The 11353-nt window shown below is 45.8% G+C and overlaps 1 pseudogene; it reads left to right on the forward strand.

Annotated features, from left to right (window-relative positions):
* Positions 1 to 7875: 7875 nt before the first annotated feature.
* Positions 7876 to 10025, forward strand: LOC118225754 (annotated as a pseudogene).
* The last annotated feature ends 1328 nt before the right edge of the window (positions 10026 to 11353 follow it).

The following is an 11353-nucleotide window of genomic DNA, read 5'->3' on the forward strand; positions in this document are numbered from 1 at the left end:
TTGTTTGATCACCAAGTTTTCAGTTAAGGCGGGACCGTCAGCAGAACCAAGTTGATCCTGGGATGACCAATATTGGCCCTTTCGGAGTCCCTGAACCCTAATTAGGTTATACTCCCCATGAGGGAAATCTCACAACCGCTGTGTCGTCTGCAAACAGCTAGTTAAATTGTCGTTACGGGCGTATCCGCGGTGCGTACCGGGTGAAACTGCGTTGACCCTCGGTGTAGAACTTCAGACGAACTGAGTTCCATTCTAAATCAAGCCTAAATTCTAATTTGGAACATAACTTATTAATTAATATGGAGTCAGATATAACGAGTAAGATCAGCGGGGATAGTAAAACATAGATACAGTATTCACAGGCTGCTTAAAGAATAACCTTTTTCCAACAGCAACAGAGGAAGACATTCTGCATAAACCTTCACTCCGAACTATTTCCCTCCTTGGTGTAGTTTCGAGAGCCTACATTTTGGTGACCTCGACGTGATTTTATTGCTGTCTGTGGTTTTTGCCTGCGTGACCACTTTCGTAAGACGACAACTTCCTGTCCTACTGTACATTGATATGAGGTTTGGCGTCGCTGTCGTTCTGTTCTACTTCCAGCTGTGGTGGTAAGTACAGTCTTTACTACTTTTTAGAAAGTGTTGAGGGAAATATAAAACACCATACAGACACATTTGTAGAACGGGTCGACATACCCAATTAATAGACCGGAGACGTAGAAATCCGGTGGTGATTTAATAATTTTAACTGTACCATGGAGTGTGAGGGATTCGATAGCGGCAGTGTAGACCAGGAGGTCATGGAGATGTTTGGCGTGTGTTTTAAAAATGCCATCGTTCGGGTGCGTGATAGAGGAGTTAGCCTGAATTGGGGCAACGCTGAAATACTTCGTTGGTACCAGACAGAGGGTCGGCAGCTGCAACTTAGATCCCAATATCGGAAACTTCCTGCTGTACTTGTTTACCTGTTGCGCCGAAACGATCTAGCTGCGTTATCTGCAAATGTGAGAGCTGTGATTAGCACTAGAGAGTTGGAAAGATCGCGCTCAGATGAGTTAAGAAAACTGCGAGCAGAGGTAGAATCCTTTGCATTTGACAAACAGAACTGGGCAATCCAGAGTAACACTCTGCGAATGCGAATTACTGGTTTGGATGCGTATACTGTCATAAGACCAATCATAACCTCGATCAGTGCTTCAGGCTAAGAGAAAAATTGGGCCTTCCCAGACAGGCATCCAAAAATGATAAACGCATACTGCTGGAGCTGGGAAAATTAATAATGCAGAGCAACCCGATGGCCAGCGAGCAACGCTCAGCTGAGCAAGCCCAAAAAGCCGTGAGCAACCCCTATAGTGCGCTCCAAGCAGGATTGGCAGCGTTAGCGGCCAATTATGAGGATTCACAATAGGGGTGCGTGGCCTCCCTTGCGCTCGGGAGCATTATTCCTAGTGGAAACCGGATTAAAATACGAGTTAGTCTTGGAGGCCGATTAGTTAATGTTTTAGTCGATACCGGTGCTGCATGCTCCTGCACGGATATACTATTACCTCTTACGGACCAAACTAGTCAAATTAAAGGCATAGCCGGTACCCTTATGATAGCTACTCGGACACAACCCGTTAAACTTAATCTGGGAGTGGTAGTGTTAGAGGAGCCGTTTTGGTATCTGCCGGGTAATGGAGAAGGGACTATACTGGGCATGGAGATAATGCGGAAATACGGATTTGTGATTCATTGTCTTGAAAAACAAATTGAAATAAGAACTGAAAGGGCTGCAAAACAGCGCCCTCCGGGAAACCGCATTATGTCTATATCCACTGCAGATCCCATCCAGCAATTGATTAGCAAACATAGCGATGTTTGGGCCAATCATGAACATGATTGTGGCCTTGTGGACTTTGAAGTTGGTATTGAGGGGGATCCACCTCCCCCCCAAAAGCAATACCGCATTAAACCAGAGGCGGAGGCCGCGGTACATGAAATAGTTAAACAACTCGAAATGAGAGGTATTGTTCGGCGGTGCAGCTCAACCGCTAACTCTCCCTGTCTACTGGTGCCAAAGCCAAATGGTAAATGGCGTCTCTGTATTGATTATCAGCGTCTCAATCATGTATTGCCCAGGGCCACAGCTATTGTGGCAAACCCATCTACTATCTTGACTCAGATATCAACCGATGCGTGTTGGTTTACTGTTCTGGACATCAAAAATGGCTTTTGGTCCCTTAAGGTTAAGCGAAGGGATCAGTGGAAATTGGCATTTACTGTTAATCAGATTCAGTACACCTGGGAAAGAATGCCACAGGGATACCACAATAGTCCAGCCATTTTCCATAGAGCAGTAGCTGATGTTTTGGGACCGCTGCTGGCAACGGGTGATGTCATCCACTATGTGGATGACATCCTAGTGGCGACGGGGGGATCACTCAAGGATCACCTCCAAGTAGTGGACACAGTAGTACAGACCCTGGGGAAGGCAGGATTTAAGCTTAATAAAGAGAAGGCGCAACTTGCGCAAAAAGAAGTCCACTATTTAGGCTACACCCTTAGTCAAAATCACCGTGCTTTGACGGAGGACAGGCGTAAAAGTATTGCGGAACTACCCCGACCCTACACTTTAAATGCGTTACAAAAAGTGTTGGGAATAGCTAATTATCTACGTGATTTCATCCCGGATTTTGCTGAAACTGCGGCCCCGTTGTACAGCCTGTTAAAAGGGAAATCTAAGCCATCCGATGTGCTTGAATGGACTGAGGAGCACGATGCTGCATTTACAGCTTTGAAACAGCGTTTGTGCGTGGCTCCGGCATTAGGTTTGCCTAATCCGTCTAAACCAGGGGTGTCAAACTCATTTCTCATCGTGGGCCACATACGGCCTAGGGAGATGTCAAGTGGGCCGGACCATTAAAATTATACCATACTCTGCTATAAATAATTAAAATATCATGTCTTTTCTTTGTTTTGGTGTAAAGAAGCACAAGAACATTAGGAAAATATTGAAATTTAATAAACTATCCTTTTACAAAACATTTCATAAAACACCTCATATTTCCTTAGACAAATGTGCAATTTACTTTTATCATTCACAAATATGCATTGCAACAGATCCCACTGATTGTACAAAGGCACAAAACTTTAATTGGTACTGAAAAATATAGTAATGCACTTTAAGATTAAATGAGACTTTTAAAGGAAGGAATTTTTAAACCACTTACACATACGCATATAAATCTAAATGTAATCCCTGCACACCTTACAAACTAAAGAGAGTGATTTTAAATGTGTAATGAAGAAAGTGTTCGCCTGTCCTGTAAATCTGTAAACTTCATACATGAAACATACATACACATACAATACATACTAAAAATTTATGGAGTTGTATGAACAGTAGAATTCCATCACACAACTTTTATTTTGAAGCTGCTGACTAACATTAAAGTGCACATTTTTTAAATCACCACAGTAAGGATTCATCTTCACAGAGCTGTATTCTTTCAATGCAAACAGTATCTAAGGCAGCATTTTAAAGGTGTTAGTCTAGTCTGGACTTGTATTTGTTCCTGAAACTTGGCATCTTTTGGCCTGTACAAGTGCATCAACACCAGGTGTCATGTCCTGACTAGCTGTCACTTTCAGAATGTCATTTAAGTGCTTGTTTGTGAGCCTTGAACGCATTTTTGTTTTATTGATATTCATCACTGAGAAGATTTGTTCACAAAGGTAGGTTGTCCCAAACATGCACAAAATTTTAGCAGCCAGGGCTGTTAATTTGGGGTACCCTGGTAGTAGATACTGATAAAATCTGTCCAGACCTACAGAGGCAAATTTGCCCTTCAAATCTGCATCACACTGCAAATCAATTATCTCTAGCTGAATTTCGACCGGCAGATCAGAAGCTTTAACTGTGAAAGGTGAGCGAAAAACTGAAAATTCTGTCTCAAGTTCACCAAATACCTGAAAACGTTTCTCAAACTCCCGCAGTAGTCCTGCAATTTTGTCTTTGTACCGTTTCATGTCCGCATCAGGTCTGGTCACACACACATCTCTCAGACAGGGGAAATGAGCAGGGTTGCCATTTGCCAGTTGCATCTCCCACAAAGTCAGCTTCAACTTAAATGCATGTATGTTGTCAGAAAACTGTGTGACAACTTTTTTGCGGCCTTGCAACATTTTGTTCAGATTGTTCAAGTGTTCAGTAATATCAACCAAGAATGCAAGGTCCCGTAGCCATTTCTGAGATTGTAATTCCAACACCGGTTTTCCTTTTTTCTCCATGAACTGTCCGATTTCCTCTCGTAGATCAAAGAAATGCCTCAGCACAGCGCCTCGGCTTAACCATCTCACTTCAGTGTGGTATGGCAGGCTGTGGGTAATGTTGCTGTCGCTGAGAAGTTTGTCAAACTGACGATGGTTCAGACCTCTGGACCGGATGAAATTTACAGTGCAAACAACCACCTCCATGACGTGGTCCATTTTCAGCGACTTGCAACACAATGCCTCCTGGTGCAAAATACAGTGAAATGTCCAGAAACGATCTCCTCCATTAAGGGCTTGTACTTTGTCTTTGAACTTTGTCGCGACACCTGCTTTCTTTCCGACCATGGATGGCGCGCCGTCTGTAGCCAGGCTGACAGCGCGGGACCAGTCCACTCCAACTCTGTCCAATGCAGCAACGACAGAGCCGAAAATGTCCTCGGCTGTTGTAGTGTCCATCATTGGCACCAACTCAAGAAACTCTTCAGTAACAGTCAATGTCTCATCAACTCCTCGAATAAATATGGCCAGTTGGGCCACGTCTGTGATGTCAGTGCTCTCGTCAATTGCCACGGAAAATGCAATAAATGACTTGACTCTCTGTTTCAATTGACTGTCTAAATCTGCCGATAGTTCCGAAATCCTCTCTGCTATAGTATTCCTCGTCAAGCTAATATTGGCAAAAGCTTGTCGCTTCTCGGGACATACAAGTTCAGCCGCTTTCATCATGCATCGTTTAACAAAGTCACCGTCGGAATACGGCTTCGATGCTAATGCTATTTCGCTTGCAATTAGGTAGCTGGCTTTTACCGCTGCTTCACTGACTTCTCGGCTCTGGATGAAAGTTGACTGCTGTTTCCTCAGACCCGCCAGCAATTCGTTAATCTTATCTCTTCTCAGTTGTCCTTGCAAGCCGTCATATTTTTCACTGTGATGAGTCTCGTAGTGGCGTCGAATATTATATTCCTTCAATACCGAAACTTGTTGCAAACACACCAAGCACGAAGGTTTTCCGTGCATCTCTGTAAATAAATAGGACGTGGTCCATTTTTCTTTGAAAATTCTACACTCCTTATCTACTTTTCTCCGTTTGGATAACGACATTTTGGCTAATGAGGGTGTAGCGGAGAAATAGAGACCAAGGTATTAACAACGTCGTAACAAGCAGCAGATGGCGCACTGATACCGTCTGCTGTTTTCAGTCTGTCTCAGTGATGCGGCTTGTCTTCTACTCTGATGGAAAGAGTGCGCCCCTTAGCGGATAATCCATGAATTGCAGCGAATTAAAAATATTAATTCCATGTCTTTTATGCATTTTTTCCACTTTCAAATTATCCTGCGGGCCTGATCGAACCTCCTTGGGGGCCGGTTCCGGCCCGCGGGCCGTATGTTTGACACCCCTGGTCTAAACCATTTCATATTCAGGTGGACGCGCACGCAAATACACTTAGTGGCGTGTTAGCTCAAGAGCATGGGGGGTTGTCCAATTGCATACTACAGTCGCAAAAAATCTCCAGTCGAGCAGGGATTTGACCCATGTACGCAGCACGTCCTTGCAGTTCATTGGATGTTAACAACAACAGAACCTATTGTGGGGTTTCAACCTGTTGTTGTGCACACAATGCACACGCCGGTTCGAATGCTGATGCAGGGCCAAATCAAAGGCGTATCATCTCACAGGTTAGCAAGATGGCTAACTGATATTCAAGCGCGTGAGATCACGGTAGAAAACAACCGAATCCTACCGCATCTGCTTGGGGACATAGAAGGTCAGCCGCACATCTGTGAACCGAGACCAGAGGTGCAAAGCCCGGTCGGTGAGGTAGAACTGCCTGGTCAGACCCGAGCGTATATTGATGGCTCGCGGTTCTGGAGTGAGGGCCGATTTCATACGGGATGTGCGGTCTGGGTCCCTCAGGACAACTCTAAAAATAGCCAACAGTTGTTATTTAAGTTGTCTCCTAGGATGTCAGCACAGGAAGCTGAGCTTGTCGCGTTGCTAGAAGCCATTAAAGCCCACCCCGAATCGTTATGCGTATATACTGATAGCCGCTATGCGTTCGGGGTGGTGCATGATTTCATGGCTCAGTGGCAACTGCGCAAGTTTCTCACGGCTGCCGGAGCGCCGATAAAACATTTTAATATTGTTACTGCGATATGGCAAGCGACTCAGGACCGCAAAGCTCCCCTTTCAGTAATTAAAGTGCGAGCGCACATTACAAAAAATCCAGATGTGCATGAAAAAAATAACAGCATTGCTGATCACCTAGCTAAATTAGCTGCTTCATGCGGTGATGACTGGCAGCAGGAGACTTCATTGGGCCCTGCTGTGAGTGCGATTCAGGTTACTCCCTTTGACCTCAAGCAATATCAGCAGGAGTTGTGGGAGGAGGGGGGTGAACTCATACCACACTTAAAGCAGGACCAGCTGGTGACAGTCGAAGAGGGCATAGTGCTACGGGATGGTAGATATGTCGTTCCTGCTAGTCTTCAAAACCCAATCATCGCAATGTACCATGAATATGCACATGTGGCAGCTGATAAAACAATCAAATTGATAAAGCGGTACTTCTGGTGGCCGCAGATGTCTTTGGATGTTAAGCAATGGTGTGATTCATGTCTTGTGTGTGCCACTGTCAACCAGGGTAAGCGTGGTCGCATGAACCTGCGGCGGCCAGACCCTCCAAAAGGGCCATGGGAATCCCTCCAGTTAGATTTCATTGGTCCGCTTCCCAGTGCCAAGGGGGGGTATCGCTATTGCCTCGTGATCATTGATAAATTCTCCAAATGGGTTGAAGCAATCCCCACACGTAATAACACCGCGAATACTGTGGCACGAGTGCTGGCGAACCAGATTATCCCCCTCTGGGGAGCGCCGATGCAAATTGAATCTGATCAGGGGACTCATTTCACGGGCCAGGTGACTAAAGACATGTGCAAGATGTTGAATATAAAGCAAAAACTGCATATCCCTTACAGACCTCAGAGCTCCGGAATGGTTGAGCGGGTGAACCGCACAATTAAAGAGGGCATTGCCAAACAAATGGCACAGCACCAGAATGGGTGGATTGAGGCTCTGCCCACCGTTCTGACTGTCTTAAGGGCTACACCCTCCAAAGCTACAGGCATTAGCCCATATGAGCTTATGACCGGGAGGGTGATGAAACTGCCCATTGACCCAGCAATTTCCCCTGCCGACCTGGGACCGTTGGTGCGGATAAAACAGCAGGTGGTGCTGGCTCAACTGCAGGAGCGGCTCAAGATGCTACATGCTCAGGCTGTGCTGAGACAGCAGCAGTCTGACCTGCAGAATGAGCGTCAGTTTAACCCCACCTCTGAAACTAAATTTACAGAGGGGGACATGATCATGGTACGAGTCTTTGTGAAGCAAGACGCTTTTGCTCCCCGATGGCATGGGCCATATGAAGTGAAAGCTGTCTGCAACAGCTGTATAGCCGTGACCATCCGGGGGAAGCTAAAGTGGTACCACATGTCCCAATATAAATTGTTCAAAGGTGCTGAAGAGAATTAACCGGGTTTCCTTTGTGTCTTTCCCATTCTAGGCTTGCTGCAGCAATCCCATGGGTGCCGGATACCAGGAGGGTGTCGGGGGACTCATGTGTGAAGCTGGGGCAGCGTATCCTCCTGAACTACCATCTGAAATGTGGGAGATGGGTGTGGCGATATTTTAAGGGGCCATCCACACCTCATATCACCATACCGCTAAGGGAACCAGTTACATGGCCTCCCGGGATAGCACCGGAACCAAATTGTGCCGCAAAAATTTGTTGTAGGTCAGGTTCCACCCATCTCCCATCTAGGACAGTAACTGGCTACACACTTTTGCAGCCCATAAAATTCACACAACCCAACACCACAGCCTGGTACAAGCTTAAAGAGTACCCAGGCGCTGACATTGGCAGCTTACATCTGCTACATTATGAAAATAACCATGGCTTAGATCCAAAAAAGTGCTACCGCACGATGGATCTAGAGCCGAGCACCTATCGATGCACCCATACCGAGCCACATAATCAAACACACATAGGATACACAGAGTTAATTTTCAATGTAACCTCCTCCTCTATTAACGACCGCAGTGGACTTAAAGCCTTCATCTGGACCAGCCGGAAGGAAGGGACATACTGCGTGGGGCGATGCGAGGCTAGTCTGGAGACTTACACCAGTCCCCAGAACTGCACTTGGACTCGGCATCATTGTTTTAATTTAACCACCTGCGGATATCACAAGCCCACGCAGGGTCCTAAGACCTACCCTCTCCCTCCTGGTGGTCTCATTAAGGGAAATGTAAACAAAACCTTATTACATGACGTAAATCTTGTAATGGCGCATGTTAGTTACAATATCTCGAACATCCTGTCAGCTTATGTAACCCATTGTGACATAAAGGACAAAACATATGCATGGCTGCAGGCACGGCTCGATGATTTAGTTTCTGATTATAAAGGCAGACTTGCCGTTCAAATTCCACCCGTACGCTCTAAGCGAGACTTGTTCGGAGATGTTACAGGTCTTTTCGGTTCAGGTAACTCTATTGCAAACACCTATAAAATAACCAAACAATCTCAATACTCAGCATGGTTGGCAAATCAAGTGGCCACTGGTTTCCAACACCTCACTAATAGCAATGAGAATATCATTAAGGCTGTAAGGTCCGAAGCGCAGGCGCTTCTTGCCATCAGCCATTCATTATTCAATCAGACCCGTACCATCGAGCGTGCCTTAGCCTGCAGAACATATGCTCAGGATCTGTTTACTGCTGCCAGACAAGAGATTTTAGACCTTCGTCTGCGCAAACCCCCGAGGCATGTTCTAAATGATTTGATAGAAACTTTAGACCTGCACAGGTGAATTGTGTCAGAAAAAATGAAAGACATAAAGCATGCCGAATTATTGACAACTTTTATGATGTACACAGGGACTGAATGTGTGGGATGTATTGGGTTCTTTGTTTCTTTTCCTTTAATTCACCCAGAACAGGTGTACCCAAATTCCACTACCATACGCTCTATCGGCGTAGTAGTGAAGAATCAGATTCTAAAATTAGATCACCTTACCGGGTATATCACTATGAGGGGCACAGAGACCATATTCACCACTCGCATGTGTTGTCATGAAACCTCTAGCTATATCATCTGTACCTGTAACACCTTACAACCTTTTTCTCCCAATGATACCAAATTCATTAGTGTGCAGTCTTTGCAAGGCCACGCTGACGCTATCCAGGTTTCCCACACACAATGGTGCGTCATCAGCGAGATGAACTCTTTCTCGTATGGAGGTCTGACCTGTCCAGCAAACCACACTTTCTGCCTGGAAGTGACGGAAGATTTGGCCATGGGTCAGATCAACATTCTAGGCCGAGTTCCACTGGAGGTAGACGTCTCCCCGTGGTGGGAGGACACATTCTACGAACAAGGAACGCGGGCCCTGACTGACCTAATGAGTTTGGTAGAACAGATCATCCGTGACACCAATTACCACATCAACCAGGCCCAGGTGGAGGTGAATCTGGCCAAAAGAACAGCGGAGATCCTGGCCAGCTCCTCTACCCGGTCCGCCCAGGACGCGTACACCTGGTGGGATTGGGTGTTCCGAGGGTGCGTCATCGCTAGCGCAGTCATCTTTACCATCACCCTGGTTCAATGCTGTTATTTTCGACACCTAATACACTCTCTGCGCACCTCCACTCATGCTGCTTTGGTTCTCAGCCCCCTCCAGTTGCCAGCGAGGCCGGGCTTGAGACCATAAACACTGGACCTGGACTGCTGTCAAAGTTGGGCATTTTCAGTGACCCCTGGGACAGCGTTCTGTTTGTCCCACGGGGCCAGAGAGGGGAATCTGTAAGGCCCACGGGAACAGGCCTAGAGTGGAATTTCCTCTCTGACTGTCGTAAAGCAATTCGCCAGGTGCAGAGTCTGATATTGTCGGGACAGAGTGACCCGTAAGACCTTGGCATCTGGTTTTGCGACAGTTAACAGGTGACACCTCTTTTCTATGGTAAAGCAATTCTAAAATTATCCCAACATCCTGGAGGTTTCAGATGGCAAGTAATAAAATCACATGGCGAAAATGGGGCAAATTGCTCAGGACAGTTGAGGGACAGCCACAGTGCCCTCACCTGGTGTCACTGGGTAACTTGTCTCCCAACCTTCATAAGGAGAGAAATTTACTCACGCACACTTTTGGTTAGGAAATAAATCCAGATTTGGGTCGAATACATTGATACACTACACTATGCAATCTTGATACACTGTGGAAAGACATTGAGAGTTGACAGTTGGTTCATGTAAAAGATTGTACAGTTATTTCATGTTTTTCAGAGTTTTCATGACAATCACGAGAACAAATATTCATATTTGGTATGGTTTTTATGGTCTCTGTGCGAGTGATGCTCTGGTTTAGCTTTTAAAACCAGCAAACCTAGAGAAAATCTATTTTAATAAATTTGGAAGTCAACTGTATTTTTTGGACACTCCTCCTGGTAAATCCATCTGTCTGATCCTGTCTGAACCAAATTCCAATCTTCCCCCCTCCAAGTAAATTTATGGTTTTATGAGCCTTTTGTGGCGACATCCACCTGCCTGCGCTGGGTTCTTATAGGAGAGGAACAGGGCCCTCTGGGAGTCTGCAATCAGACTTCCCACACAAGACTCTTTCTGTGTGTAGACTGCTGTCAGGTATGCTCATCTTTATCTTTGATTGTTAGACTATTTTCTAAATTCTGTAACTACAAATTGACTATTTTAAGTGTATAACCTACCTGACATTAAAACTGTTAATGACTTGATTTGTGTGGTCTTGGTCAATGTTTCGTTCTTGTAACAGCCCTCTAAGTCGGTTTCCCCCAATTATGACTAGGGAACTGCCCGTTGGACTTGTTTGATCACCAAGTTTTCAGTTAAGGCGGGACCGTCAGCAGAACCAAGTTGATCCTGGGATGACCAATATTGGCCCTTTCGGAGTCCCTGAACCCTAATTAGGTTATACTCCCCATGAGGGAAATCTCACAACCGCTGTGTCGTCTGCAAACAGCTAGTTAAATTGTCGTTACGGGCGTATCCGCGGTGCGTACCGGG

Source organism: Anguilla anguilla, chromosome 4 (assembly GCF_013347855.1).
Source record: "Anguilla anguilla isolate fAngAng1 chromosome 4, fAngAng1.pri, whole genome shotgun sequence".
NCBI lineage: Eukaryota > Metazoa > Chordata > Actinopteri > Anguilliformes > Anguillidae > Anguilla > Anguilla anguilla.